The 11674-nt window shown below is 38.1% G+C and overlaps 1 non-coding gene across 1 annotated transcript; it reads left to right on the forward strand.

Moving 5' to 3' along the window:
* Positions 1-8877: 8877 nt before the first annotated feature.
* On the forward strand, positions 8878-9005 carry LOC127688247 (small nucleolar RNA SNORA17). The gene has a single exon (XR_007978652.1). It is a non-coding gene; the product is annotated as a small nucleolar RNA SNORA17 (small nucleolar RNA).
* Positions 9006-11674: the final 2669 nt, after the last annotated feature.

The raw sequence follows: 11674 nt of genomic DNA on the forward strand, positions 1-11674 counted from the left end.
TATTTTATTTGAAAATTTCAGTTTGCTTTTTTTTTTAGTTTGTATTTTTTTATTTCAGAATAACATGGTTCTTCTAGAATTTTTTGCATGAGTGTGTTTGTGTGTGTGTGTGTGTGCATATGTGTGCACGTGTGCATGCACATGCACACATTTGAGAGTGCATGCACATGCACACATTTGAGAGGGAGAGAGAGCACACAATATTTGTTACACTGTCAACACACATAAAGGTAAAATATTCTATAAATGTCTGGAAGGTATTCTGTCTCAGAATACATGTCATATGTGAGGAAAGTGTTCAAACATGGTATCAAAATTAAGTTATAGTTTAATTTATATTAAATTGTGATGATACACAATAAATATCATAATAAAAGTGAATATCAATCTGAACTCATTGTGGATAATGTTGCTAATTTGGTTTATGATTTGAAGCCATCTGGGTATCACAGCTTCCTGGACTTTTGTCTTTATTTGACATTTTCATGTTTCTATAGGACTGGGCATTAGAGTCTTAGTTTAACCCTTCGAGCCTGTGAGACTGCACTAAAACAGGATCATTCCCGAAGCATTGACACTACTCATTCACCCTCTTTGTCTAATGTTGATTGTATTCAGTGTAACAGAACTATTTATGTTTCTATCATCTTAATTCTTTGTTTTGAGTGGTTTTGACTTGCTTGAAGACTTATACAAGAAAGGATTCTAAGAAAATTACTTGAGCAGTTTGGGTGCTTAGCTCTTGTGTTAGTGGATATAATTGTGGAGATTTACTACAACAGGATTCTTGTGTCTAGACATTCTACTGGCAGAAGAATTATCCCAAGACACTTGCAATTCAGATATTTTTCTGTTATATTCCTAGATATGATTCACACAAACCAGTTAAAATATGATAATTATACTGATGTATAATTCAAAATTGTTATTCTCAGTTATTTTTGTCTGAAATAAACATCCTTCTATAATGTCTTAATCTTATCTTCTATAGTGATTGTTTCCTACACCAAGAACACCGAAATTCTAGAAAGTATTTCATGTCTTCTGTACATGTACATACATATAAATACACATATATATGTCATATATTTATAGGTATACATATAATTATATGTGTTTTTAAATATTAAATGTTTTATATTCCTTGCCATAAATAATTAATAATTTTAGAATTATTTTGGGATATAAAAGTACATAATTTTTCCACACACATCCATTTCCATATATACATATATATGCCCCTTATACTCTATTATATTTATATGTATATATATCATATATATTCTTCATATATAATATAAAATATACATATAATGTTTTTATTCTAGCATAGCTGTTAGATATATTTTCAAAGCTGTAGTCAAACACGTAGTAGCTGACATTTATAAATGTGACATAAGCTTGGCATATTGAAATATTACCAATGTTACTTAAAAATCTGAACTAAAGGGTCTTGAGCACATGAGCAATTTTATCAAGAGTTCATTTAGATAATACTGACACATTAAATAGCTTACTAATGCTAGCTCTATAAATGACCACCATTTAGGTCATCAACTTTGAGAAATATAATATTTGATCAAAGGTTGTATGCAATTTATGACCTCACTCAATTTTATAAATATCCTTATTGTAGAATAAATTTTTTTCAGTAAAAGAAGGAGAAATTTACTATCTAGGTGAATTTTTATTCTTGCTAAGAAACTTTTAAGTAATGAATGCCCTGTAAGTGCTGTCAATCTTGATATACACAGTCATGATTTTGGCAGTAAAACAAAATAGTGAGACCACTGAGGTCACATCTCCTGACAAGAAACTTACAGTTCTCAACCTATTCTGTTTTCAAAAGGAATAACAGGAGAGATGATATTTACATCACTATAATTCTTTGTTGTGACCACTTTCTCTGGCCCTTAGAATTATGTAGAAAGAAGTAGTTTGCAAGGCTGTATGTGTGGCTTAGTGGTTAAGAGTGTTTTATGCTCTTCCAAAGGTCCCAAAATTGTTTCCCAGCACCCACATCAGGCAGCCACAGCTGTGATCTAACTCCAGCTCCAGACAATCTGATACCTGTTGCCTGTTCCTGGACTCCATGGGCACATGTGCACACAAACATATACACATACATTCTCATGCACATGTACACATGCACATGTACACACTCATGCACATGCATAGAATCTACACATACTCACATACACAAACATCTATGCACACACACACAAATACATACCACACATGTACATGCACATTAAAAAAAAAACTCTTTTAGAAGAGGAGAACTTTGATAAGTTCATCAGTACTAAAGACAAAGTAGAATTCAATATCCAAAACATATGTCAAGAAAATAGATTGGTTAATTCTTTTTTTTTTCATTTATCTTCTTTATTTTTTGTATGTGGGTATGGGTGTGCCCGGGCATGTTCATGAGTGTGTGTGTGTGTGTGTGTGTGTGTGTGTGTGTGTGTGCGTGTGCATGCATGTGTGCATGTGTGTGTGTGTGTGTGTGTGTGTGTGTGTGTGTGTGTGTATGTGTGTGTAGTAATGGTGGTGCCACATTGCATTGGAGGTCAGAGGACAACCTGCAGTGGTTGGTTATCTCCGTCCACCATGTGGTGCCTGGAAATCAAACTCAGGTTGTCAGGCTTGAAAACAAGAGCCTTTTATTATCCTGTAGGACTCTAGAGTTGGGATAAAATAAAAATTCTTCATGGCTAGCTGGAAAACCAATGATAACAGAATAAAAAATTTGATTGGCGTGTTACAATTCTCTATTCTTACCAAGCAAAAACATTTTTAGAATTCCATGTTGAAAAGAACATACCCTTTATACATAATACACTAATGTATATATTAAAAAATGAGAAAAGCAAACCTTGAGGTGGTAAAATATTTAATAAATGTGATATGCTGTATCTCATGCTAGGAATTGTTATTAAAGACTTGAAAAGTACTATAATATCAAATAAAACACAGAACCTATTAACTTCAATATTTCTAAACCTGCAATTGAAGTATATTTCCTGTTCATACTCTAAATAATATCCAGTTGAGAAGCATTTCCCAAAACAATGATTTTCAAAAATCTGACCTTTAGGTTGCTAATAGATCATTCAAAGTGGATCTCTGAGATGGGAGCAACAGGAACTATCCACATAGGTTGGTGGGACCAAGGAAACAGTGAACATGTCCTGGGTCTACAACAGGGAAAGAAGTCTGGGACAAAGGGAAGGAAGGAGTGGAAACTCAGGAAAGGGGCTGCTTTGAGCAGCTGTTGCCCTTCTCAGAACGTAAGCTACCAAAAGAGTGCCACAAAGAGCCTGGATATAAACTTATATCCATTCTTTTTTCACTCTTTAATTTTGGGTGCCTGGTCCACTGGCCCAAACTAGTAAATGACAAAAATACTGAAGCATAGTAGCTTGGCCTATAAAGTTCAGCCTTCTGGGACAGAGAGTTGGATTGCGAGTTAAGAGCTGGATATAGATCTTTTCCCAATTTGTTGGTTGCCAACTTGTCCTTTTGATGGTGTCCTTTGCCTTACAAAAAACTTTGTAATTTAATGAGGTCCCATTTGTCAATTCTTGCTCTTAGAGCATACGCTATTGGTGATCTGTTCAGGAACTTTCTCCCTGTACCGATGTCCTCAAGGGTCTTCCCCAGTTTTTTTTCTATTAGCTTCAGAGTGTCTGGCTTTATGTGGAGGTCCTTGATCCTTTTGGAGTTGAGCTTAATACAAGGAGATAAGGATGGATCAATTTGCATTCTTCTGCATGCTGACTTCCAGTTGAACCAGCACCATTTGGTGAAAAGGCTATCTTTTTTCTACTAGATGTTTTCAGCTCCTTTGTTGAGGATCAAGTGGCCATAGGTGTGTGGGTTCATCTCTGTTCCATTGATATGCCTGCCTGTCACTGTACCAATACCATACAGTTTTTAACACTATTGCTCTGTAGTATATAGCTTGAGATCAGGGATACTGATTCCCCCAGAATTTCTTTTGTTGTTCAGAATAGTTTTAGCTATCCTGGGTTTTTTGTTATTCCAGATGGATTTGAGAATTGCTTTTTCTAACTCTATGAAGAACTGAGTTGGGATTTTGATGGTTATTGCATTGAATCTATATATTGCTTTTGGCAAAATGGCCATTTTAACTATATTAATCCTGCCGATTCATGGGCAAGGGAGATTTTTCCATTTTTTGAAGTCTTCTTCCATTTCCTTCTTCAGAGTCCTGAAGTTCTTGTCATACAGATCTTTTACATGTTTGGTAAGAGTCACCCCAAGGTACTTTATACTGTTTGTGGCTTTTGTGAAGGGTGTCATTTCCCTAATTTCTTTCTCAGCCTGCTTATCCTTTGAGTATAGGAAGGCTACTGAGTTGCTTGAGTTAATTTTATAACCTGCCATTTTGCTGAAGCTGTTTATCAGCCGTAGGAGTTCTCTAGTGCAGCTTTTTGGGTCACTTAGGTAGACTATCATATCATCTGCAAATAATGATAGTTTGACTTCTTCTTTCCAATTTGTATCCCTTTGACCTCCTTATGTTGTCTAATTGCCCGAGCTAGTACCTCAAGTACAATATTGAAAAGATAAGGAGAAAGGGACAGCCCTGTCTAGTCCCTGATTTTAGTGGGATTGCTTCAAGTTTCTCTCCATTTAGTTTGATGCTGGCTACCGGTTTGCTGTATATTGCTTTTACTATGTTTAGGTATGGGCCGTGAATTCCTGTTCTTTTCAAGACTTTAAGCATGAAAGGATGCTGAATTTTGTCGAATGCTTTTTCAACATCCAATGAAATGACCATGTGGTTTTTTCTTTGAGTTTGTTTATGTAGTGGATTGCATTGATGGATTTCCGTATATTGAACCAACCCTGCATCCCTGGAATAAAGCCTACTTGATTATGGTGGAGGATCATTTTTATGTGTTCTTGGATTCAGTTAGCAAGAATTTTAGAGGGCTAATATCCAATATATACAAAGAACTCAAGAAGTTAGACCCCAGAAAACCAAATAACCCTATTAAAAATGGGGTACAGAGCTAAACAAAGAATTTTCACCTGAGAAACATCTTAAAAAATGCTCAACTTCATTAGTCATTAGAGAAATGCAAATCAAAACAACCTTGAGATTTCACCTTACACCAGTCAGAATGGCTAAGATTAAAATTCAGGAGACAGCAGATGTTGGCCAGGATGTGGAGAAAGAGGAACACTCCTCTACTGCAGGTGGGGTTGCAAAGTGGTACATCCACTCTGGAAATCAGTCTGGTGCTTCCTCAGAAAACTGGGCAAGTCACTTCCAAAAGATCCTGCTATTCCACTCCTGGGCATATACCCAGAGGATTTCCTAGCATGTAACAAGGATATGTGCTCCACTATGTTCATAGCAGCCCTATTTATAATAGCCAGAAACTGGAAAGAACCCAGGTATCTCTCAACAGAAGAATGGATGCAAAAAATGAGGTATATATACACAATGGAGTACTATTCAGCCATTAGAAACAATGAATTCATGAAATTCTTAGGCAAATGGATGGATCTGGAGAACATCATACTAAGTGAGGTAACCAAGTCTCAAAAGATCAGTCATGGTATCCACTCACTAATAAATGGATATTAGTCTAAAATATTGGAATACCTAAAACATAATCCACACATAAAATGAGGTACAAGAAGAACGGAGGAATGGCCCCTGGTTCTGGAAAGACTCAGTGTAGCAGTATAGAGCAAAACCAGAACAGGGAAGTGGGAAGGGGTGGATGGGAAAACAGGGGGAGGGAAGGGGGCTTATGTGACTTTTGGGGAGTGGGGGGGCCTGAAAAGTGGAAATCATTTGAAATGTAAATAAAAAATATATTGAATAAAATTTTTAAAAAAGGGTTGGATATAGAAAGGCAAACAGCACATTAATTCTAAGGTCTTTTTGGTAGATTTTTTTAATTCTATATTATCTATTGATTCAACAAATACTGCTATATAACTAATATGTGTTAAGTCCTTTATTATATGAGAGCTTGAAAGACTGCCTGAAGGTGTAAGAAACGTAAAAACAAATAGATTACAAATTCTCGATTATATTGTTATGAATGAGTGGGGCCGAAATAAATATCTCTGCCAGGAAAAGTCAAAGTAGTAAAAGGAAGCATTATTCAAACTTACTAAAGAACAACTGAAGATTTCTCTGGACTGATTGTTGATAAGTCTAAAGAGTGTGTTTGTGGCAGAGAAAGCTATGGAGTTATAATCATGAAAAACTAAATAGGTGCATAGAGACTGTACAACTCTAAACTTTGGTCTAAATCTATGACGAATTTTAATGTTCTTTGGATTCATATTACAAAATTGCTGACCATAAGGATTATTGGTGACTTTGCATCTAAACCCCAAATCCATTTTTCTTATTCCATCCCTCCATCCTCAAAATGTACATTGTTCTGACATAATCTTGAACAACTTTCTTGTTTTATACTAAAAGGTTGACAACATGTTTAGGTCACCATAGCTTTGTGTGTGCTTTCTGAAGCTGTCCATACTCATGCAATAAAAAGCCTGCTAGCCCAAATACCCCACTAGCACATTACTGTATAATAAAGAGCAATCTCTTCAGTTATATTGGATGATAACTGACAGCAAACTGTATAGACTTTACCCCGTAGGGCTTATGTAAGTCTTCAGTGTCCATTTTCATAAAAATTTAATTCTTTTTCTGCTTCCTTGTCCAGCACTTTTCTCCAATTAACTTCAAAACAAGATTTCTAGCAAAAGTCTTCAGGGCATAACCTAACTTGGGGTGGTATTTAAAAATTACATCCTCTTCTCTGCCTGATTATGATCAGATCAAACTGTGAAAGAAGCATTCTAGATTATTGAACATAATGAATCAAAGAAAAATAAAAATATGCCTAGGGGGATAAAAGTTTATTCTCCTGAGGTCTTTATTTTATCCTGGCTGCTCTTTCTCAGATAAATTCTTAAAAGAAACTTTCAAAAATAGAAACAAATGGCTTTGCCAGAAATATATTTCCTCCAACAAACAGGCTTTTTTTTTTCTTTAGGATACTCTTCATCTCTGACTTGGTAATTGAATAGCGCAATGTCCTAGGGCACCTGTACATAATGCTATCCTTTTGGGGTTTTTTGAAGTAGGGTTCCCATTTAATCCAGGCTGGCCTGGAACACACTGCATAGCCAGGGATGGCTTTAGCCTTTTGATTCTCTTAGCTTTACCTTACAAAAGCCAAGATTACAGACATGCGCCTCCATTCCTATTTTCATAATGCTTTTCAACAAGCATCATTTCTAAGGAAATGTGCATCTAAGCATGCTTCAAACATGCTTACATTGTAGCTTTGTTTGCATAGAAAATGCTGTTTTGTCTAGACAACATTTGTCTGAGGCCTCCCTTTTCCCATCCAGTGAGATCTTTGTCTTCCAGGACTGGGTTATGTATTATCTATTCAACTGACTCACTTTCTTGTCCCCTGTGTGCCTTCTAATTTCCTCCTGTGCTTGAATTTCCACTGAACATCTCAATGCTAACATTTCTGACTCCTCTATTTGATGACTTATCACGCCCAACATATTCCTATAGTTCCAGAAATCAGTAAATTTATATAAGATCAAATGAATAGCTACTAAATGCCAACTATTTAAAGAAATATTCAGCTTATTTTTCTGTTCACAATTTTATGGCCAAAACCTTATCACCAAAAATACAATGGAGATGAAGCACTGGAAGAAGATAAGAGTTGTTCTCAGTCAACAATGTTTCGAAGACCCATGTGAGGATTGCCCCCACCTATGGGATAGCCCTGTATATTAAAATTCTCCTTCAAAAAGATCTCTAGCCTGATTCTCATCTCAACACTCTGGCCACTGTCTCAACTTGTATCTTAGAAATACTAAATAAGTAGTTATTAATTTCCTCTTCTAACCAATATGCTGTAAGTGTTTCTCCTACTGACCTCTTTAAGTACAGGCAAGGCTCAAAAGCAGTAACTAATACCCAATGATGTCCTTGATTTTCAATCTTCCAACTTATATCCCGCAAGTGCTAGGAGTTCATGCATTGCTGAATATCAATCCCAGGACTTTTTCATGCTAGGTAACCACTCTACAAACTGAGTTATAGCCCATATCTTCTTATCAACTAGAAATAAAATAGCCAGTGAATATGCATGAGATAAATGAGTATGGTGACATGCAGTTACAGTCCCACCTCAAAGAAACTGAAAAAAAAATCCCGAAGATTGGAAGGATGGCTCAGTGGTTAAGAGTACTTGCTGCTTTTTCAAAGGACCCAGGTTCCATTTCCAGCATCTACATAGCAGTTCACAACCATCTGTAACTTCAGTTCCGAGAGATCTAGTGCTCTCTTCTGGCCTCTGCCAGCACCAGGTATGCAAATGGTACATATAGAAACATGCAGACAAAGCACTTGCATGCATAAAATAAAAATGAATCTTAAAAACCAGATTTCCTAAAACTAACGTGTTAAGTGTTAGGATCCATGCAGATCATTAGATCTACTTCTATCAGCCACGACCAATTGGAAGTCCAAAGTTAGAAGCAGTACAGTGCATAACAGCATCAAAAAGCATAAAACAAACTTTGATGTGACAGTCCATGACTATAATTCAGGAATGTGGAAGCTGAAGAAAGTATTAATTCATAATCAGCCTGCACTACACTGTCAGACCATATCATCAACAAAAACAAAACAATTATTACATATTCGTGCATCTGAATGAAAATTATCTCCAGGGGCTACATATGTTGAAAAGTATTTAAATGACAAGGACAAGGAAAAGCACAAAGAAATGCAGAGCTGAACATGTTGATTAGGAGACTGATACGCTTCAAGATCCAATATTTACTACCTCTAGATGCATTGCAGGTGTGGCCGTATCACTTGTGTATCAGTATGTGGCAGAAAGGAGAGATGATATTTCTATGCTCAGTGTCTGACCTGTGAACATCTGAATAATCAGCAGCCTAACATTCCCTGAAAAAAGCAAGCCTGAGACAACCAGTGCTGTGCAAAGACAAAGGGAGCAAAACACCAGTGTGAGTCCAAGGCCTGAAATTTATGTCCAGGGACTGAAATGATCACCAGTCCTGTGCAATGGGGCTGCACGGGAAGCTGCCTGAGATGACCACCAGTACAACATCTCAAATTCCTGAGACGTGAGAATACCCCTGCCCAGAGGCCATGCATCACAGATGGAGCATGGCAACAATGAAACCATTCCTGAGATGACCCCAGATACTCAGAGAACCTGAATACCACTGAAGTATGTGGTGGAGAAATGGGAGAGAAAGAGAAACAGGAGGATGTGGGTACAATGAAGAGAGGCAGAAGTGAGGACTCGAGGGTAGTGAGGAACAACCTGATGCAAGTAGCCGGTGATGCCACCTGGGACCCTGGTAGAGTCCTGTACTATGATGCCACCAGGGGCCACATCTGGGTCCTTGGCCCTGAAGCACAGGGGTCTGTTACTGCCAGGCAAATATTTTGGTTTGGGCTGCCACTCGAGGACATATTTATATCTGCAGACTGTGCAGAACTGGCTTTCCCCATCTCCTGGGCATCCAGGAAGAGCTGGCCCTAGAAGCATGAGTGCAGAAGAGCTGACCCCTGTCTTAAGCCAGCTGTAGCCTTCATATAGCCTGCATCTCACTTGAGCAGCACAGTAGAGCTGGCCCTAAATGCATGAGCATGAATGAACCAGCCCTGAGGGCATGGGAGCAGAGGAGCTGACTGGGCTGACCAGGTCCAGATCCAGTGCTTTGAATTAGCTCACCCCAACATCTACCCCACTGATTAACTGCTGCAGTGCTTGAAGGGTCTGATCCCACAGTTCCAAAACTACAGTATCTCCAAGACACAAGGCAACAACAAGATTTCGGAAAGGAGTTCCAGTGAAGTTTCAGTATTGATAATGTAGCAGAAGCCAGAACCCTTCAACCACACCAACAACTCATTGCAGTGAGCATGTGCAAACAAAGAAGTATGGAGAAAAGTGTATAGTTTGGGACATGCTGTGATGCACTACAGCTCACAAGATTGTTTTTCTTCTTTTTTGGGAAGATGTTGCAAGGTTTGGGGAGGGTACAAGGAGGGGGGAGATGAATGGCATTGGGGTGTATGATGTGAAAATCACAAAGAACCAATAAAATTTTAAAAGTAAAAAGAAAATATTCAATATTCACCAAATTGATTTATAGCTTTAATATAACCCACTAACAACTTAAAGTAATTGTAAATATTGGTAAGCTAATTTAAAAATGCATATGAAAAAACAAAGAACTAGAATGACCAAAACAATTTTGCAGAAGATCTATGGGCATCATGTATAAATTAATTTGAAAACTTACTGTATAGTGCCTGTATAAAGTCATTAGGATGTTAAGAGCTCTGTGGAAAGTTCTGTAGGAGCTTGGAAGACAATGTCAAGAACAGTGCAGAAGATGGAGGCCTGGCTTGTGAAATTTCAGAGGGAAGATTAAAGACTTTCATCAGGGCCATGTTATGCTTGTGAAGATTCTATGGTTTTGGTTAACTGGGGCTGAAGAATCTGCTGTGATTAACAAGATACCAGAACCACTAAAGCAAACCTTTGTGTTACTGAGACAATTGATGCCGGTTAGCTGGAGCTAAGAAATTAACAGTGATTAAGACGAGACCAGAATCACTGAGGTGAAATCTTCTGGGAAGTGTTTTCTGAGAGCACAGACGCTGTGTTCCAGAGATAGCCACAGTTGTATTTTGTGCTGTGGCTGGACTTGGTACTGTGTAAGAGTCACCCAAATAGGGCTGCTTTTGAAGGCATGAAGGGGTAATGAAGAGTAGCTGAGGCTCGGCACTGTGAGAGGCCATGAAAGGCCATTGGTGAAGGTGCAACCTCAGTTGCAATTGATGGCCCAGGACTGAAGGGGTCATGCATAGGAGATGAGGCTTGGCATAGGGAAAAGAGTCTATGAGAAGCTATTGGTGAAGCCTAGTTACAGCGGAAAACAGCAGTGTTTTGGAGATGCCAGTACCATGTGATGACCACCAAGAACAGCAGCAGCAGTAGAGTACAGGCAGCTGGAGCCTAGAAGACAAGGTGTGTGCTACAAAGGGCAGAGCTGGAAAAGTGACCCAAGCCCCTGGAGGAGCCTTGAAGGTCATGAATTGGATCCCAGATATTGAGCCATTGGAGTTTGATTTTTGTTTTTGATTGTGACTGTGCCCTGATATTTTTCCCTCTTGAAGGAAGAAAGTATTTTTGTGGAGCCCACAGTTAAGAGACTGAATTTTTAAAAGACTTTGAATTTTAAAAGATATCAGATATTTTAAAGGGATTGAACTTTTAATATGTAAAGACTGTGGGACTTTCAAGTTATTTATATCTTGGGGATGAGTAAGAAAGTAAGGGTTGAGGCTTAATAGTGATGTGTTTTTGTGTCAAGTTGACAAGGGGTCAATTGTACTGGCTGGTTTTGTGTGTCAACTTGACACAGGCTGGAGTTATCACAGAGAAAGGAGCTTCAGTTGGGGATCTCAATGAAATCCAGCTGTGGGGAATTTTCTTAATCAGTTATCAAGGGGGAAGGGCCCCTTGTGGGTGGTACCATCTCTGGGCTGGTATTCTTGGGTTCTATAAGAGAGCAGGCTGAGCAAGCCAGG

The sequence above is a fragment of the Apodemus sylvaticus genome, chromosome 6 (assembly GCF_947179515.1).
Source record: "Apodemus sylvaticus chromosome 6, mApoSyl1.1, whole genome shotgun sequence".
NCBI lineage: Eukaryota > Metazoa > Chordata > Mammalia > Rodentia > Muridae > Apodemus > Apodemus sylvaticus.